Genomic DNA, 17,073 nt, shown 5'->3' with positions numbered 1-17,073 from the left:
CCTTCGTTCGGACGCTTCTTCGGAGAGCCCGGAAGACATTGAAGAATTTTCTTCCGGACTTTCGATGCCGGAGGAGGAAGACTTTGATGACGAACATAATGGCGGAGATCAGGGGCGGACTGGGACTAAAAAGCAGCCCTGGACTTTGACTCAGCCCAGCCCACAAGAATCGCTGTACACAGACCCTCTAGGGGGGTCCGGGGGCATGCCCCCCTGGGAGAATTTGTAAAAATATTTTATTCACTTTGAGAGCAAAATGAAGAAAATATGTCTAGACTGTGACTGTCTGACTTGGGGCGCTCAAAGTACTGCAAGGCTGAACTGGAGTTGGATTCATCTTCTGCCCTAGCTCTATAATCTAGCTGAATAAACAAATAAAATAATTTATTTTTAAAGCAAGTTTTATGTATCCAATTGATTATAATAACACCTATCTCCTGTGTCTATAAAATGACTTAATTGTTTATGCCATAATTAATCTTGCCACACAAATAATACTTTTCAATGAAAATACAATAAACATTTCAAGACAAATCCTGTATACATAACCTTCATCGGAAAGTATTAACCAGAAAACAAAACGATATATACTGTAAATGATTAAAAATATATCTTATCAATTTAACTACCTAAAATTTAAAGTAAAACTATTGGTTTTATTAATATTATGTTATATTTCTTCTGAATTAATATTGCTGCTGCGTGTGCATACATTGTTTTACAGCTAAAATGTTTTTTGCTGGCACTAGCCCTTTAATTGCCATTTATTTCATTTAAATTGTAGCTACCAAATTGTAGCTACCTGGTGGATAACAGTTGCCAATATACCTAGAAAGTAACCCTCTTCATTCCATCTCAGCCCGGTGGCAACTAGAAAGTCCACCAAAGCTCTTTTTTGCTTTATCCTGCCCCTTCGTGGGCCACAAGTCTTTCAGCCAGGCGCATTGCTGCCACCTGTCGGATTGGATGCGAACTGTAGATAATCACAGAGTATAGAGGGGATAAAAACAGTGATGTATGTACTGTATGGCGGCCGCCGGCCGTCCAGAGCACTGGCCGTTCTGTGATCCTCTAGAAGCTACATATTAACAGTCCGCCCCTGGCAGAGATGAGAGCGAGGAGGAGGAGGGGGACGGAGATGTTGAGGCGGATGATGAAAATGACGGCGATCAAGGCGATGACGAGAGTGAGTGGCTTTCAAAAAATAAAAAATTGTTACGCTCTCGCAATCATGACGTGTCCACACATTATATCCCCCCTTCACATTCCCACGCCTTGTGCTTTGCAGGCCTGTGCCACATACTCCTGCTGCCGGCGCGCACTCAGGTGGCCAATGTGTGAGTTTTTTCACATGCTGGACATTTCGTCCTACAACGCATTTGTGCTGTTCACGGAGATCTACCCTGAGTGGAACGTGAAGAAAAGCTACAAGCGCCGACTATGTCTTGAGGAACTTGGCCAGAAGTTCTAAAACGGGAACCACCGCCTTCTGCCGAAGGCTTGGTAGAGCAGCCAGAGCAGCGAGCTGGACCCCGGTCCAAGCGCAAACAATGTGGCCTTTGCACAAAGCCACTTAGGGCTTCGAACATCTGTGCAAAATGTGGAACTCAGATTTGCAGAAACCACACGAAGACCCATTGCCTCAAATGTTAAATTGGGAGGAAAAAAGTAGTTTTGCCGTTTAGTTTGTAGTAGTTGTTCGTTTAGGTAACTGGTGTTTTGTGTTCACGAATTCTGTATATTGTTATTATGTTATATTTTATATTGTATATATGTTTTGTTAAATTGTTAACAAATTCTATCATCAAATCAGTTATTGTCACTTTTTCACCGTCTTGTTCTAAAAAAAAAAAATCTATTGTTACGACTTTTACTTATCCAAAGATGTAATTATGTCATATAAAATATTTTAGTTTGAGTTATATATAGCATAGTTAGTTTTGCTATTAGGCTCGAGCGTTTACGTCACAGCAGCACAGGATCATGCGAGATTTGCGGCAACGCAGCCATTTCGGAAGCACATCTGCATCACGGGACATTTAAACTTAACGGCAAATACAATTCTACTACGAGTGCCAAAGATGGAAAAAAGTAAGGAAAACTTGCCAGTTCGATACAGAGACAAACTTGTTACCACGGCGAAGGACAGATATGTGAGCAATTTTAAGGATGTGAACAATGTTGACGCTTACGAGCAAGCCGAACACAAATGGAATAAAGATGTCTACAAGCTTCCACCACTACGCGAAATGGACATCATGCTGTATTTAGTGTTTGGTGAAAGTTACTACACTCATCAGCAATTCCGAAACTGCAAATCGCTACAAAGCTACGAACAGTTTTGCTGCGGTTGGGTGCAGGATCTGCACAATATGAGCATAGCAAACGGCAACACCATCTTTCTAGCAAAGGTAGGCAATGTGTGTTTACATTAGTCTGTGACCACAGATGTACAAATTTTTTGTTGCAGAAAAAGTAGCCTGTGTACAAATTCTTTGCCACTCTTTCACATCAAAATATTACAGCTTCTTCATTTAGCAACGACAGGAATTATGTCTTATGAAGACAATGCACATGTATGCATGCTAGTTGTTTAGCTGTAGCTATAGCTAACAACAGGCCGACTTAGGGCATAAAGTTACCGAAATTTGCGTAAACAAACGAAATTAACTTACCGGAGTGGAAGTGCATAGAGCAAACTCCGTGTGTAACTGGAGAATCAAACGTTATGCCCTTCCTTCTGATCGAGGCCACCCATGCCATTCTTCGACGTTTGGTAAGCTCAGATATGACCTTTCCCTCGCCTTTTCTCCATGTAGGGATCCGGAAGAAACTCAATGGTGTTCCGTCGAGCTGTACATTCTCCTTTCTATTCGACCGGTTGTTGCAATTCTTTACTGCACAATAATTCCCAACCATTTTTAAAGAGCGACCTGTGTTGAAATGCCTCGTTTATGTTTCCCGGTTCCAAAGTGGCGATAGCGGCGGAAACCTCGCGAGTGCCACACCATACGCTCGAGCCTAATTAGGATAATGCTGCTAGTATTGTCCATAGGGGGCATTAAAAAAATAAAAACTATATATGTGTGAATAAGTCTGATGCTACTGAAATTGAAATGGTTGAAATTGAAAAAATATTCAGAAATGACTGAGTTATCACACTTCAAAGGAAAAGCCATATTTTGGACAAAATCACAAGAATTTAGTGTGATTCAGAAAACTGCCATTGTGTAAAAACTGGGCATGCATAAAAAAATTCTGTTGTTATGACTTACGAACTTATTCAAGCCTCTAACTGTGTCATATGAAATATTCAAATTAGACACACACAGCATAGTTAGTTTTGCTATTAGAATAATGCTGTTATTATTGTCCGTAGGGGGCATTAAAAAATATCTCCCTGGGCAGACGACACTGCTTCATGGCTTAGCACGGCAAACGAAAAAAAACACACAAAAAATACGTCACTACAAACCAAAAAAAAAATCACTCCACCTGAGCAGGCCTCTAGGACTCCTGGGGGTTGAGCCTTGCAAATCTCTGCTGGGTCACCCCTCGAAGTATCTCTAAAAAAAAAAAAAAAAAAAAAAGTGAACAGTCATAAAAATGGATAAAAACAATAAAATTTGCCCACCACTCCTTCTTTTTCTCCGTCCTTCATTCCTCCTCCCTCAGTGCAGAGTAGGTTCGCAGAGCAGAGGCCTCTTTAGTGCTCTCCCGAGGCAATATTTATAGCCGCTAAGGGCCAAAATACACCAGATGCATGATCGTTCCGGTTCCAATCCGGCTCCTGTAAGAAATAGCGCCGGAGCTAATCCGTTCCCATTATATCCTATTGTTCAACGTACACCGGCTGCGTCAGTGCTCCGGATTGACTGCGGACCATCTCCGGCGTACCGCAGCCCGCCAGATGGTTTTGGCTATTTTTGCCGGACACTCATCCGACAAAATGGACGGAGCCGGGCCTGGAATCAACAGCCCAGTTGCTTATTCATGGTTCAAACACCAGCGAACATGGATGAAGAACGTTTCATCATGGAGGTGGAAAGTCACAAAGTCATTTACGATGCAGCCAGGGGCGGACTTGGCAATTTTGGGGCCATAGGCAAACATATCCAGGGGCCCTCTTCATGGGTCAGGAGTTAAAAAGGTGAGAAAGGTGTGGAGGAAATATGTTCCTGTACTCTAGGGCTGTCCTAAATGACACATTTTCTCCTGATTAGTCAGCCGACGAGTTTTACGATTAGTCGACGATCTAATAATTTTCTTTTCATGATTTAACAATGAAATTTTTGTTGATGCTTATTAATTCACAAAACCATTTTGGAACACTTACATTCTTTATGAAAGTACAAATAACCATGTAAATAACAATAATTAATCACAAATAAACAATGAGGTTAAATGCTGATAGCATTTAATAGTGCAAAAGAATGGAACGTAAACAGATTCGGAACACTGACTTTGCCTTTCCAAAATTATTCAAAACAATTCTTTGAAAAATTCTAGCATTATTATTATAGTATACTACTATATATAATAGTAATAATTATTCATTGCCAATCATATTTGTCACAAAGAGTGTCATTTGAAAGCTACTCTTAGTGAAGAATCTGTATTCTGTAGTATTTACTCAACATATAATATTAATTCTGAAGTATGTGGGATTAACTCCATAAATCGTTATTTATATGACGAACATGACGCGCTTGTATTTTGAAATGTTCACCGGAGGTAACCGAAAGCTTTGCACTGCGTAAAAAAACATTCTTCGTCATTGCTTGTGGTGTCACGAATAGATTTTTTTTTTGTTAGCAAATGCTGTTAACCAGCTGTTGAGTGTTATTGTATAACTGATTGGAACTGTACTGCATTGTTTCACCACAGGGTGTGCTGTCGTGTATTTTATGTTCGGTGTGAAGAAGAAAGTTAAAAGAGGCATTAGCGGCTTGTTCTCAACTTCTCCCACACAGCACTTTGGCTCTCATGGAGAGCACGTTCGCTCATGTGTTCGAAATAAACGATAGCCGACGTGCAAAGTAGCAAGTGAGCTGTAAAAATAGCGAGCTTCGTGGCGTGAAAAACGCAGGAGAGCTAAGTGAAGCTTATGAACAGCTAAGCAATGCTAAACGGAGCTAAATGAAACTAAGCGACTGATACTCAGTCTGTCGTCGTGGAACAGTCCATTGTAGTGCGTGTGTGTGTGGGGGCGGGGGCATAGAATAAATGCAGCATTCAAATGGCTTGTTTTTTGTTGTTGTTATTTGTTTGTTTGGTATGCTGACATAATTATACATGATGAATAGTTGGGGGTGCTGCTGGCTTTGGTGGCCCCCTACTGGTTGGGCGCCTAAGGCGATCACCTACTTCGCCTGAATAGTAGATCCGCCTATGGATGCAGCAGATCGTTATTATAAGGACAGCATTAAAAAGGAAGCTGCAAGGTGTCCTATTATGTGTGTTTTTCTGGCAATGATATCAAACACGCCGTGCTGACAACTTTGAGAGAAAAAAAATGCAGCACATCTGGAAGTGGTTCCGCTGCAGAAATTCTCGTGCCCGGCGCACTCACAATGTCGGTTTGTATCCAGAATCGAGGGGGAAATCTACGACAGAAAATAAAGAGACACCCACAAGTTTTGACCTGGCAGTCTATTTGAGACGATTCTTTTTTTCTTTCCTACAATTTACTTGACTTTTCATAGAAAACTAACAGTTTGCGCTGGGCACAGGAATCTGCAGTATTGAGACACCAATTCCAAGTACGCTGGTTTTTTTTTTTAGTTCGTCTAGTATATAATTCGCTGTTAATTTTATAAATATTACAGATGATTTAACACTTGTTTATAACAGCTCTATGAGATGTTATGTGCCATAAATTTTAAATGTACACAAAAGTATAAGCCCATCGACGCAGCAAAGGGCATAATAGGCCCCCACCCCACCCCCCTACCCCCCACACACAACGCCCTGATCTCAACATGATGCAGTCAATCTGGAATTTAGAGACAGACACAACTAAAATATCAATATGCAAAGAACAAATGTGCTCTCTCTGCTTCTCTGATGAGTAGACTGTGTGTTTTTCGTTGTTTTAAATGGCACATTGTAGCGCGCGATCACGCGAGAGCTCACGAGTTGGCGGACCGCAGCCATGCGCAGCCGGTATGATTCGCCTGTTTTTGACGTACTGCGTGGCACGCAGTCAACACTGAGCCGAACCGGAACTGGAACGATGATGCATCTGGTATATTTGGGCCCTAAGCGTTCCTCTCAACCAATCCACCTCACCAGATGCCAATCAAGGCGATTGGGAGCACCTGAGGGGTAAAGTTCTAACGCGCTCGTCCTGCCCCTCCCCAGTACATTACATAAGGAGTGGGAGCATGCTAATAGTACAGCACACACTTGGCCACAATTCTTCAAGCGCTAAGGAAATAACAGCAGGTATAATCCGTTTCGTCGCCAAGGGCTTATGCTCGTCCAGTATAGTTGAGTGGGAAGGATTTCAGGATTAGAGGCGTACCTTAGAGCCACGCTATATGGTATCGTCCCGAAAGCATATCACCAATAAATGCATGCCAGCATTGTATGCTGAAGTGAAGAGCCACGTTGGAAAAGAACTAGAAAATGCAGGGAGAGTGGCAGTAACGACTGATGCTTGGACATCGTGTGGAACTGAGCCCTATGTGACAATCACGGCCCACCACATCACTCCGGATTGGCAGTAAAAGGTCCATGTTTTACTTTTTTATCGTATACTGTTGGAGGCAGTATTTCAGGTCCTCTGGGTGTTCGTTTTCAATTCAGGTAAGACAGCTAGACTGTAGTGATGTGCTCCTCGGGTCGAATCCCTGAAGTGTGTGCCGAGTAATGTAGATGAGTGGTTCATGAACGGCGAGCCGATGCGCGTGTTGACGACTTACGTGGTGACGTTTGTTGCCCCGGGAAGCGGGTGTACCACGTGACTGATTCAGGAAATGCTTCGCGAGCAGGTGTACCAGGTGGCTGATTCAGGAAATGCTTCGCGAGCGGCTGTACCAGGTGGCTGATTCAGGAAATGCTTCGCGAGCGGCTGTACCAGGTGGCTGATTCAGGAAATGCTTCGCGAGCGGCTGTACCAGGTGGCTGATTCAGGAAATGCTTCGCGAGCGGCTGTACCAGGTGGCTGATTCAGGAAATGCTTCGCGAGCGGCTGTACCAGGTGGCTGATTCAGGAAATGATTCGCGAGCGGGTGTACCAGGTGGCTGATTCAGGAAATGATTCGCGAGCGGGTGTACCAGGTGGCTGATTCAGGAAATGATTCGCGAGCGGGTGTACCAGGTGGCTGATTCAGGAAATGATTCGCTTGGCTTGATTGGAGTTCGAAATAAAAGCGGCAAAGAAACGCTATGGATTCCCCTTCACTTTTCGTGTTTTCGGGTCCCTTATCGCGCTATTTGGCATTCAATTCGACAAGCTTCATTTTTTGCGATGGAACCAGCAGGAAAGAGATTTTCCCCTGTTTGGGAGCACTTCGAGCTGATCTCACCTCAGAAGGTAATGCACTGCAATTAATTACTATTTAACAGATTCCAATAATGAAAGAAAATGCGATAACACATAAAATTTACATTTTTCTTTTCCGAATACTTAGGTGAAGTGTCTGGTGTGTTCCAAGGTGCTTAGTTATAATAATAACACCTCAACAATGCTAAGGCACTATAGGGTCTTGCATGGCAACGAGGAGACCAACCAGGTTGAACCCGGCTCGGGTAGGCCATTTACAGTGCCTTGCAAAAGTATTCGGCCCCCTTGAACCTTGCAACCTTTTGCCACATTTCAGGCTTCAAACATAAAGATATAAAATTTTAATTTTTTGTCAAGAATCAACAACAAGTGGGACACAATCGTGAAGTGGAACAAAATTTATTGGATAATTTAAACTTTTTTAACAAATAAAAAACTGAAAAGTGGGGCGTGCAATATTATTCGGCCCCCTTGCGTTAATACTTTGTAGCACCACCTTTTGCTCCAATTACAGCTGCAAGTCACTTGGGGTATGTTTCTATCAGTTTTGCACATCGAGAGACTTGACATTCTTCCTTGCAAAACAACTCTAGCTCAGTGAGGTTGGATGGAGAGTGTTTGTGAACAGCAGTCTTCAGCCCTTTCCACAGATTCTCGATTGGATTCAGGTCTGGACTTTGACTTGACCATTCTAACACCTGGATACGTTTATTTTTGAACCATTCCATTGTAGATTTGGCTTTATGTTTTGGATCATTGTCCTGTTGGAAGATAAATCTCCGTCCCAGTCTCAGGTCTTGTGCAGATACCAACAGGTTTTCTTCCAGAATGTTCCTGTATTTGGCTGCATCCATCTTCCCGTCAATTTTAACCATCTTCCCTGTCCCTGCTGAAGAAAAGCAGGCCCAAACCATGATGCTGCCACCACCATGTTTGACAGTGGGGATGGTGTGTTCAGGGTGATGAGCTGTGTTGCTTTTACGCCAAACATATCGTTTTGCATTGTGGCCAAAAAGTTCAATTTTGGTTTCATCTGACCAGAGCACCTTCTTCCACATGTTTGGTGTGTCTCCCAGGTGGCTTGTGGCAAATTTTAAACGAGACTTTTTATGGATATCTTTGAGAAATGGCTTTCTTCTTGCCACTCTTCCATAAAGGCCAGATTTGTGCAGTGTGCGACTGATTGTTGTCCTATTGACAGACTCTCCCACCTCAGCTGTAGATCTCTGCAGTTCATCCAGAGTGATCATGGGCCTCTTGGCTGCATCTCTGATCAGTTTTCTCCTTGTTTGAGAAGAAAGTTTGGAAGGACGGCCGGGTCTTGGTAGATTTGCAGTGGTCTGATGCTCCTTCCATTTCAATATGATGGCTTGCACAGTGCTCCTTGAGATGTTTAAAGCTTGGGAAATCTTTTTGTATCCAAATCCGGCTTTAAACTTCTCCACAACAGTATCTCGGACCTGCCTGGTGTGTTCCTTGGTTTTCATAATGCTCTCTGCACTTTAAACAGAACCCTGAGACTATCACAGAGCAGGTGCATTTATACGGAGACTTGATTACACACAGGTGGATTCTATTTATCATCATCATCGGTCATTTAGGACAACACTGGATCATTCAGAGATCCTCACTGAACTTCTGGAGTGAGTTTGCTGCACTGAAAGTAAAGGGGCCGAATAATATTGCACGCCCCACTTTTCAGTTTTTTATTTGTTAAAAAAGTTTAAATTATCCAATAAATGTTGTTCCACTTCACGATTGTGTCCCACTTGTTGTTGATTCTTGACAAAAAAATTAAATTTCATATCTTTATGTTTGAAGCCTGAAATGTGGCGAAAGGTTGCAAGATTCAAGGGTGCCGAATACTTTTGCAAGGCACTGTATATTCATAGCCCACACTACACAGTGTGCTTTTTTGTTTGTTTGTTTTATAACTCTGACATGTAATTTAATATAGCTGAGAAGGTTGACTTGGCTGAGCTGTTGGTTGATATGCTAATTGAGGATTCCCAGCCGTTTTCCTTGGTGGACGGCAGTGGATTCAAAAAGCTTATGAAAGCTTTAGCTCCCTTCCTACGTTCTACCTACACGGCAGGTATGAATGTCACTACATGAAGCACTATATTATAGGATTAACCATTTCTATACTTTTCAAAATTCCATAAATCGTACTTTTTTTAGACTTTGAAAGCCATGGTGGAAAAAATGTACAAGGAAACCAAGGATAAAACAAAAGCCATTGTGGCTAAAGCATCTGCATGTAGTTTGACATCAGATATGTGGACTTCCATCAGTACTGATGCCTATCTAGCTGTGACATGTCATTTCATTGATGAAACCACATCCCTCCAATCAGTTGTACTGGGGGTGCAACATTTCCCTGAGGCACACACTGCAGCAAACATGGCTTTTATGAAAACCTCGCTAATGTCCGAGTGGGGTATCAGTGACATGCACTGCTGGACTGGCAATCGGGCATACCGGGCATTTGCCCGGTGGGCCGATGGCGATTTTGGGCCGGTCCTGAATTTTTTTTTTTTTTTTTTTTACCTAACGGCATTAATCACATTGATACACAAAACTGGTAGATCGGCCCATCAGTCAAGATTGGTTATGGGCTGGACCAATTACAAACGAGGGCCGATGCCCCCTCCCTCTTGATCAGAGGTATCAGATATACATTAATCAGACATAGAGAGAGAGGAGATAAACAAAATGGATAACTACAAGAAAAGTAAAGGAGGCGCGGAAAAAATTAGAGATAGAAAGAGACAAGCCCTTCATGCGGATGCCGCTAAATCTGTTAAAATAACACAGATGTTTGCCGGTGGCGGAGCTTCCTCTTCAGCGACAGCAACCGCAGGTTACGATGGCGAGGGTGGCCGTCAGGTGGATGAGGGGAAGGGGAGGCAGGAGGAGAGACCAGCTGCCGCCGGCGGTCCGAGTGGAGGGGAATCTGAACTTCAGGTAAGAAGTGTTGAACTGCAGTCTATCTGGTTCAGATATGAATTAAGCGTGGGTGAAGTTTATTTTCATTGCGCTCGCTAACTCTTAACACCGCCAGTAGTTATAATTAGGCCGTTAAGCAATGTAGCTAGCTGTGCATGCAAACTAACATGATGGGGTTTCTCTAATGCTGGACGGTTTCTATGATGCTATTCTAGTTGTAATTATGTTAGTGCTTAACACTAGAAAACCCAACATTTTTTTAGCCTACTGGAAAGCCCAGAAGGGGATCAGATGATCCCCACAACTCTGGGTATCCACAATTAGCATCTGTATATGTGCAAATGAGTGTGTCATTGTCTCTCAAATAGGCCACTCAAGCACACAAGCAAACAACCTTACTCTAACCCACAAGGGTTGGTCAGTTTACACTGACTCTTGCCATGATAGTTTGTTATTATTTGAGAGTTTTATTTTTGAATATGGTTTTATTTTATTCATTCACTGCTCTGCCCATTTTTTCTTCTTCTCCTATAGCACACACAGGCAACTTTATGTATAAATTACTGCAATGAAATAAACAAACGCACAGACCATTGCAACGTGTATAAAGTTATAATGAATGAAATAATCAATACATTTGTGACGACAAAAAAATCTCAAATGTTTTGGTCTCACAACCCAACCCAAGTGTGATCAGCTCTGCCATGTGGCTTTCTGAATGCAAAGTGCTAACTACGTCAAGGGGCGGGGGATGTGCTTATCTTGATGACCGAGCTAGTGTGAGCGAACGACACTGAGAGTCGACTGGCGGGGTGGATTTGAACAGGAGCAGGAAATTATGGTGGCTGAGAGGTGTCAGGCGAAATGCAAAGTCTCAACACTTTGCAAATAAAAAAAAAGCATGAACCCCAATTGCAAACGCTTTGCAAAAGAAAAAAAGCATGAATGCAAACCGCCACAACACGATCCCCAGTTCCTAAAGCGCGATTGCAAATTGGCAAAAGCACGAACCCTAATTGCCACAACACAACAGCAAATGGTTCGCAGCACGAATGGCTCAGAAGGCAGATGCAAAGACACAGCAGCAAAAATCCCGCAACAGAACAGCAAAATCCCACAACACGACGGCAAGAGGATGACCTGGAAGTACAAAAAAATTAAGATAAAAAAAAAAAAGGACGACATATTGTATATTGCTGTATGTGCTATCTGACCATCTCTACGGACCTCTGTGAAGTTGGCCCCCTCCCCCCCATCAGACATATTTATATTAAAATGATGTCAATCGTTTGTACTGTAAAAGCTTTGTTAGTGCTGCTTTCGTTCTAGAGATATTTACAATTCTTTTTGGGTAAATCTGAGGTCAGCTAGCCCCCCATTTCAATTCAGAATTGTGTCTGTCATTTGTGCTAGTTTGTGCTGCAACGGTTTTGTAGATCAGTATTATGCTTTTATTGAGATATTAATTTTAAGTGGTGACGTCACTCGTAGCTTTTCCTTAGCTTAGCTCCCGTGGCTCATAGAGCATACCAATGGCAGCACTTCAGGACCATTTTGCAGTAGATGAGGAGCTTAGAGTGACGTCATCACTCAAAATTAATATCTAAAGCCCCCCAATTTACTGCGAAACGGACCCGAATTTGTTTGTGTTATGATCGTGCTTGTTAGGTAGGTAGCTAGGACACCCCTCTGTTATTGGGAGTTGGTATGCTGCATTAGCCACGGGAGCTAAGCTAAGGAAAAGCTACGAGTGACGTAACCACTCGAAATTAATATCTGAATAAAAGCATAATACTGATCTACAAAACCATTGCAGCACAAACGATTGACACAATTGTTAATTGAAATGGGGGGCTAGCTGACCTCAGATTTACCTATATAAGAATTGTAAGTATCTCTACAACGAAAGCAGCTCAAACAAAACTTTTACAGCACAAACGATTGACATCATTTCTATATAAATTTGCGTCTGATGGGGGGGGGGGGGGGGGGGGACTTCACAGAGGTCCTTACAGATAGTCACAAAGCACATATAGCAATATAAAAAGTGTCGTCCTTTTTTTTTTTTTTAACTTCCGGTCATCCTTTTGCCGAGTCCTTGCTGAGTGAGGCTGCTTTCTCTTTCGCTACTACTACTAGTCAGGCTACTTTCAGACACTTATTTCTCACTTGCCTACTGTAGGTTGATAAATTTGTAGGTAGATTTGTTTATTTCTTGGTCAAGCCAAAAAAAGTTCTTTCAATCAAAATATATATTTTCAATCGAGAAAAAAAAGTCACTTGAATGAAAGCAAAATGTGTTTGAACAAGTCAGGCTGCTGTTTCTTTACTTGCAACCAGCCATTAGCTGTGGAAGGGGGTTGGGCGTCAGGCTACTCTCAGACACTTTTTACTTGACAATAAACTGCTAAACTTCTGAGGATATTTTGACAGTATTTTAATACTTCTAATTTATTCGGATGTATTTGTTTGAATACCCTCTACATGTTAAAAAACAATTTTGAAAAGATCAGTTAACAATTTACTGTGGATATACATTGATATACATAGATATTCAGAAATACTACAACAAAGCACACCAAGCAACAGTGGTAACAAGAAAAACACCTCACATGAAATGGCTGGATAAAAATATGCAAAACTAGTAAATACCACTCTTGGTTCAGAAACAAGCTATCATTCAGGCAACTTTTGCATTCAAACACAGTTTGCTTTCATTCAAGTGACTTTTATTTTCTATTGAAAATATATACTTTGATTGAAGGAACCTTTTTTTTGGATTGACTAAGACATACAAAAATCTACCTACAAATTTATCAACCTACAGTAGGCAAGTAAGAAATAAGTGTCTGAAAGTAGCCTGACTAGTCGTAGTAGCGAAAGAGAAAGCAGCCTCTCTCAGCAAGGTTTTCGCCCATCCCCCTCCTCAGCTAAAGTAGCCTGACTGAGCCTGTTTCGCCCATCCCCCTCCTCAGCTAAAGTAGCCTGACTGAGCCTGTTTCGCCCCAACCCCCTCTTCAGCTAAAGTAGCCTATCAGACACTTATTTCTTACTTGACACTAAACTGCTAAACTTCTGAGAGTATTTTGATAAAAGTATTTTAATAATTCTAATTCATTCGGATGTATTTGTTTGAATACCCTCTACATGTTAAAAAACATTTTTGAAAAGATCAGTTAACAATTTGCTGTGGATATACATTGATATACATAGATATTCAGAAATACTACAACTAAGCACACCAAGCAACAGTGGTAACAAGAAAAGCACCTCACATGAAATGGCTGGGAAGAAAATATGCAAGACTAGTAAATACCACTCTTGGTTATGAAACAAACTATCATTCAGGTTTCATACAATGGTGTAAATATTGCATTGAATTTGAAACCATATTTGAATTTGAAACAAAACTAAATTAAACTGAACTAGTGCTCCACATCTGTGTGCATGTGTTGTGGACCCTTCCGTTTGTTACAAGTGTTTGTTTTGTTTGCTTTGCTTAAATTCAATGAAACAAGCTTGATACATCCAAATAATACTCTAACAGCTGATGACCAGTATTATCTACTCTCAATGTGTTTTCTTCAGTCAGAAAAGTGATACTTAAAAAAAATTAATCACGATAAAAAGTGCACTATTTAGGGGTGTACTAAATTAAAAATCGACACCACTTATTGTAATGCTTGTTCATTGTGTTTCTTCATTTGTAATGTTTGTTTTGTTTTTCAGTTTTGCTAAACGCACAAGTGCACTTAGTGCACTTTTTATCGTCGCTTTTGGTCACGTAACAACTGTTTGAACGGACTTATGACGTACGCGAGTGTAAAGAGGTGTCCCAATTCTTAGGGTGATGTTTCAAGCCCTACACCTTACCCCTACCCCTTATTGCTTCATTTGAAGGGCCAAGGGGTGGGCCGAGGGGTAGAAATGAGATGGACTCGGCTTGGGGACGGATCCCAGGGTGTCCCAAAATGGGACACCCTTGGTAGTTTTAGGAAGCACCAAAACCCCTGGTGGTTCTAGTGTAAAGCAACATAGGATAACAATGACAAAACAACCCAAATTTAATTTCTGAAAGATTTATTTGTTCCCATGACACACAGTCCACCAGCAAAAAGGAGGCGCTGCCAAATAAAAAAGTGTACGGGGGTAAAAAAAATGTCTCGTGTGTCAGAAATGTGGCCGATTGACTTGTGGCTCATGCTGTACGCCTTACCCAGTGATGTGTCAGGATTGTATACAGTACACTGTACAGTTTTTTGTTTTGCTGTAAATAAATCTTTCAGAGATTGAAATTCGGTTATTTTGTCTTTGTTATCCTACATTGGTTTAGGCTTAGAGTCTACATTATAAGCCTGCTGGAAATGGATTCAAGATGAAAAAAAAAAAAAGATTGCTAAAATATAGTTCAATATACTATGAAAGTCAACCTGTTCAGCTACACATCCACATTAGGTCTGTGGCATATTTACTGTAGCTAAATGCTTCATTCCCACATACATACACATTTGCTTTTTTTTTTTTCTTTCTTTCTCTATGTAGAGATAGAAAAAGACTCCGGTTTCCTCCCACATTCCTAAGACGTGCATGCTAGGCTGATTGATCATTCCAAATTGTCCGTAGGCGTGAGTAACAAACGACCACCATCAACGACCACAATAGATGTGCAAATTAGGATCAGATGATCCCTCTCTGGGCACAAAAGGTATATTCATCAACTGATCCCTCCTTGGGTTTTCTAGTGTTAACTAAATTAATAAAAATAAAGTTACTTAAGTATTATCTCTATTTGTTAGGTAGTTAAAACCTTTATAAGGTCGAGCGGACGCGCCGGCGCGTCCGAGCACATAACTTTTTTTTTGTAAGACAACACAGGCAAGATCTAGCCTGGTAGTTTCCATTCAAACTTCTGTCAAAAGTGCGAAATCTCAACTATATGACAGTTTATGAGTGGTCTCAATTGGCAAAGTTCAACCATATTTATGATAAGTCGATCACTCCATTTGGAAGGCTGCCGTGGTCACATTTTGATATTCATCTCATCTCTGTTCCTCTCTGTCCTTTTTTCAGGATCCCATCATGTTCTATGTTTGTTCAGGAGGTTCACTTGACCATGCAGACTTTTGGATTCCTCTAAGTAAGTACTGTATAGAATACATGATTCAACTGAGTAAAAATACCAGCACTGTGATCATCAGAGCAAGTCCATCAGGTGACATTCTTTTTCACCTCTGTCTCCTTTCACTTTGAAGGTTCCCATGTTTGAGGAAGCATTTGGTGTTGCTGTGCAAAGTGTTGCTGCAGTGGAGGTTCAAGGTTACTGTTTATTGATATGGTAAGTACATTGGTCTGTGAAAATATCACTGAATTACTTCTGCTAAATTGGTTTGTTTGTGTACGGTACAATTCAAAAAGTTATGGACGGATCTTAATGAAATTTTCAGGAAATGTCCACTCTGGGACAAGGAAGAGATGATTCAATTTAGATTTAGAGGTGATCCGGATCACTGTCTTGATCCAGGATTTTTTTGGAAGGATTCTTTATCATTGCAGGATAGGGCGATTTTCAGCATATGTGTATGCAACTCCAAGAAAATTGCCCAGATTGCTTGTAAAAAAAAAAAAATAATAATACAGGACATGGCCATGGTAGTTGCTATGAAATGACACATTATGATTTGAATTCTGCCAATATTCTGGGTACTGTGATCCAGTACATGAGAAAAATAGGGGCTTATCACATTTTTTTGACAGTGAGGTAACAGATGAGGGTACAGACATACAAACAGGTCTGTGCTCTGTGTTTTGATAGTTACAGTCTGTAATTTACACATTTTAATATTCATCTCAACTCTGTGCCCTATTTTTCAGGATCCCATCATACTTTGTTCATTGTTTGTTCAGGAGTTTGCCCTAAGTAAGTACTACATGGAGTATATGATGCATCTATTTTCCCAGATTTTTTCTAGAAACCAGTACTGTGATCATACAAGTCCATAAAGTGTTATTCTTTATCACTTATCTTCCTCTGTCTCCTTTCACTTTTTAAAGGTCTCCGTGTTTGAGGGCCTATTCTGTGGATATATTTATTTGCACTTTTATTGATGCAGTAAATAAATTGTCTATGAAAAAATCACTAAATCTGTTATTCATTTTAATATATTCATCAATGATCATGTCTCACCTCTATTCCGTATTAATCCCTGTCCTAATTTGAGGATCCCATCATACGTTGTACATTGTTCAGGAGGTTAACTAGACCATGCAGCCTTTTGATATCCGCTAAGTACTGTATAGAATATTGGAACTGGAAGGATGGTGTATGTTTAAGTTTATGTTTATGTTTAAGTATATCTACACCAACAAGACAGCGTGAAAGCATTGTCACAAGAAAGTTTGTTTTCATTCATAGGCTTAATTGTCTTTCCATCAATACCTGGTGGGCCGGTCTCGGCTCAAAATGCCCGGGCCGATTTTTTGTCCCAGTCCAGCCCTGGTGACATGTCTAGTGACTGATGGTGCAGCAAATATGGGAGCTTGTGCCAGAGAGCTTCATATGCGTCACACTATTTGTGTGGCACATACGCTAAATCTTTTGGTGAAAATAGCTCTTG

General features: G+C 41.2%; 1 long non-coding RNA gene across 1 annotated transcript; it reads left to right on the top strand.

Annotated features, from left to right (window-relative positions):
• Positions 1-15,443: 15,443 nt before the first annotated feature.
• LOC130916808 (uncharacterized) lies at positions 15,444-16,566 on the top strand. The gene is made up of 4 exons (XR_009063343.1): positions 15,444-15,596; positions 15,712-15,794; positions 16,331-16,376; positions 16,511-16,566. It is a non-coding gene; the product is annotated as an uncharacterized LOC130916808 (long non-coding RNA).
• The last annotated feature ends 507 nt before the right edge of the window (positions 16,567-17,073 follow it).

Source organism: Corythoichthys intestinalis, chromosome 5 (assembly GCF_030265065.1).
Source record: "Corythoichthys intestinalis isolate RoL2023-P3 chromosome 5, ASM3026506v1, whole genome shotgun sequence".
Classification (NCBI taxonomy): Eukaryota; Metazoa; Chordata; class Actinopteri; order Syngnathiformes; family Syngnathidae; genus Corythoichthys; species Corythoichthys intestinalis.
This window is presented reverse-complemented; position numbering and strand designations above follow the sequence as displayed.